Below are 4,176 nucleotides of genomic sequence, written 5' to 3'. Positions count from 1 at the left end.
ATACCAATGGTTGTATCTGCAACAACGAGATACAAGTAAAAGTCTTTTTGATAGTTTGGGGCATACAGTAATGATGCTCTAATCAGGGAATCTTTGAGAGCATCAAAAGAAGCTTGCGTAACTTGGTCCCAATGGAAAGGGTACCCCTTTCTTCAATAGACGCATAAAACCTTTAGCCAATTCAGCATAGTTTGGAATGAATCTCCTCAAAAATTTTGCCTTCCCTTGAAGTCTCTGTATCTGTAACAAGTTTGAAGGTGGACGCAAGTCAAGGATTGCCTGAACCTTAATGGGATCAAGTCGAATTCCATCTTTTGAAACTACGAATCCAAGAAATCGACCAGAGCCAACACAAAACACACATTTATGTGGATTGAGTCTTATCTTGTAGTGTCAACACTATAAGAATTTTACTCTCAAATGTTGTGGGTGATCAGTCCATTTTCATGAATGAGCAAGAAAATCATCAAGATAAGGTTGAACAATGTGCTTGATGTCATGGAAGGCATAATTCATCGCCCTTTGAAATGTAGCCCCTGCATTCTTCAAACCAAAAGGTAACTTTCGATAAGCAAATGTGCCCCACGGACAAATAAAAGCAGTTTTTTATTGGTCCTATGGGCGGATATTGATTTGATTGTAGCTCGAAAATCCATCCATGAATGAAAATATTTCACATCCAACACATTCTTCAATAATCTGGTCGATAAAAGGTGTAGGATAATTGTCTTTTGGACATGCTTGGTTTACATCCCTATAATCGATGCACACTCGAATTGTCCCTTGTTTTTTCATCACTGGAACAATATAAGATACCCAATCAATAGAGGTATAGGGAAAATGAAGCCATCATGCAAAAATTTTTCAACCTTTGTTTTAATGGCAGCGACTTTCTTAGGATTAACCTTTGTTTTAATGGCAATGGCTTTCTTAATATGAACAGGTCGAAGCCGCTATCATACTAGTTTGACACCAGGGTACATTTTAATCTCCTGTTCAACAATACTTGAGTCAATGCCCGACATCTCCTCGTAAGACCATGCAAAAATATCTCTAAATTCACGAAACAAAACATGATAATTATCAAGTTCCAATGGAGAACAGGATTTACCGACATGAATATTTTCTACAATATCAGGCTTGGTCAAAAATTTATAGAAATTGTTTCTTCTATGTTTGACAAATTATGCTCAGAATCTACAGTATTTACAGAATTTGACAAGAAATCAATGATCTATGGGTGATTTAATTCATTTGAATATTCTTCAATGTCATCTGGAAGGTGGGAATGATGATAATCCTCCCACGTGTTGGGTGTGGACCTTGATTATATTCTATATTCAAAGGTTTCATCCAGATGTATACCCCAGCAAGACTGTACACCCCTCCATGTGGGGGGGTGCAAGGGGGACTTGTCCTCCCCGTGGGGGTTCGGGGGGGTAAATCCCCCCTGGCTGGGGGGTTCGAGGGCCAATAGCTCCCCGGCGGGGGTTTGGGGGTTGCGCCCCTAAAGCTAAAAATAGATGTAAAATTGCCTTGTAAAAGTCCAGTAATTTATAGTCAATATGAGTCGTTCATTAGGTGGATGATCTGACGGTAGAAGTTATGTTTAATTTAGGGTTTTTTGCCCTAAAAGGCAACCCTCACTATATATGAGGGAATTGTATTGTGTCTATGTATATCTGGATTCTGAGTGAGGAAGAGAGAGGAGATTGAGAGCGAAGAGGGTGTTACAGCGGATCTATTGTAGGTTGTATCTCTTCAGTTTGTTGGATAATATAAAAGGAAGGACTGGTTGTTTCTTCGTGGACATAGCCTAAACTGGGTGAACCACGTATATCTGTGTCTCTCTGGTTTTATGCGTTTTTTGTGTTTATATTTATGCAATATTCTATGTGTTCCATTGCTCTATAAGATATAATTTTCTAACAACTGGCATCAAAGTCGAAGGTCTATTTGGTTGATAAACTTGCAGGAGAGAAGGGTTCCTGGTTCGAGTGGGAATAATGGCGAAAGATGGTAGGTTTAGGGTCGAAAAATTCAATGGCCAAAACTACCATCTGTGGAAGATGCATATGGAAGATTATCTGTATCAGAGAGATATGTACCTACCATTGAGCAGAAAGACAAAGAAGTCGACGAGTATGACAGACACAGAATGGGATATTCTAGATAGAAAGGCACTTGGAACAATACAGTTGTGCCTAGCGGTGTCGGTAGCGTTTAATATTTCAAAGGAAATGACAACACAGGGTTTAATGTCGGCAATGGCCAAACTATATGAAAAACCCTCAGCCTCAAATAAGGTATTTCTTATGAAGCATTTATTTAATATGAAGATTTCAGAAGGTGGATCTGTTGCAGATCATTTAAATGATTTTAATACAGTTACAAGTCAGTTAAGTTCTGTAAGGGTAAATTTTGATGATGAAGTTAGGGCTCTGTTATTTCTGTGCTCATTGCCAGAAATTTGGAATGGTTTGGTTATGGCCATTAGTAACTTTGTCTCTGGATCTAGTACTTTAAAGTTTGATGATGTTGTCGGTGCAATCCTTAGTGGAGAAATGCAATGGAAAAGCTCCGGTGAGACATCAGGTAATTCTTTGACTGCAGAGACTAGGGGAAGAAAAATTGAAAGAGGAAAGAGCCCAGGATATCGCAGTAAGTCAAGAAAAGGTAGATCCAAGTCCAGATCGAGGATAATGTGTTGGAAATGCAGGAAGAAAGGACACCTGGAGAAAGACTACAAGTCTCGGAAGGGAAAAGAAGGGGATGCTCAGTAAGAAACTAATCATGAAGCGAATGTAACAGGTGATGTGTTGCAATATGCTTTGATTCTTTCATTAGAAAATATTATTGATGCCTGGGTGGTAGATTCAGGGGCCTCATTCCATGCCACACCTAATAAGAAACATTTTCTTGATTATGTTCAAGGAGATTTTGGACAAGTTCGATTGGGTGATGATAATCCCTGTAAAATCGTTGGAATGGGTACAGTTTTCATAAAACAGCAAAATGGAAATCAATGGCTATTGAATAAGGTAAGGCATGTTCCAGATCTGAAGAAAAATCTGATCTCAACAAGGCAGTTGGGAGGTGAAGGTTGCTTAACTACTTTCACAGATAAAACCTGGAAGGTCACTAAAGGATCCCTGGTAATAGCGAAAGGAGAAAAAGTTGGTACATTGTATTTATGCAATGGTATTTCTAATTCTGTTAATGCTTTAACCTCTACAGGATAAGATACGGCATTGTGGCATCATAAGCTCGGGCACATGAGTGAGAAGGGGATGCAGATTCTTCACTCAAGAAATTTGTTGCCAGGTTTGAAGCATGTTAATTTAAAATTCTGTGAGAATTGTGTTTATGGAAAACAGAAGAGAGTCGGATTCCTTAGAGTTGGGAAAGAAAATAAGAGTGAAAAATTAGAGCTTGTGCATAAAGATGTATGGGGACCTCCTCAGGTATCATCTCTTGGTGGCTCTCGTTATTATGTTACTTTTATTGATGATGCAACCATAAAAACATGGATTTATTGTATTCGAAATAAATCTGATGTATTTGATACTTTCAAGAAATGGAAATCTTTGGTTGAAAATGAGACAGGGAAAAGGTTGAAGTGTCTCAGATCAGATAATGGAGGTGAATATTGCAACAAAGAGTTTGATAGGTATTGTCCAGAGAATGGAATTCGCAAAGAGAAGACAGTTCCAGGAACACCACAAGAAAATGGTGTGTCAGAAAGGATGAACAGGACAATCATGGAGTGTGCAAGGTGCATGAGATTGCACGCAGGATTGCCTTTACAATTTTGGGCAGATGCTGTAGATACTGCTAGTTTATCTAATAAGCAGAGGGCCTTCAAGTTCCTTGGATGGTGGTATTCCAAAGGAGGCATGGACAGGTAAAAATGTAAACTACTCATTTTTAAATACTTTTGGTTGTGAAGATTTTGTCCACATTAACAAAGAAAATAGAACAAAGCTTGAGGCAAAATCAAAGAATTGTACCTTTATTGGATATGGTGTTAATGATTTTGGTTATGGCTTATATGATTATGAAAATCACAAAATCATTAGGAGCAGAGATGTAATATTCAATGAAAACGTCTTGTATAAGAATCAGTTGTAGGAAAAGAAACAAGAAAAAGAAAACAGAGAATACACAGTGCTTGAT

This window comes from Pinus tabuliformis, chromosome 5_2 (genome assembly GCF_031772625.1).
Source record: "Pinus tabuliformis cultivar Carrire ecotype Pingquan chromosome 5_2, CPIR1, whole genome shotgun sequence".
In the NCBI taxonomy this organism is placed as follows: Eukaryota; Viridiplantae; Streptophyta; class Pinopsida; order Pinales; family Pinaceae; genus Pinus; species Pinus tabuliformis.
This window is presented reverse-complemented; position numbering follows the sequence as displayed.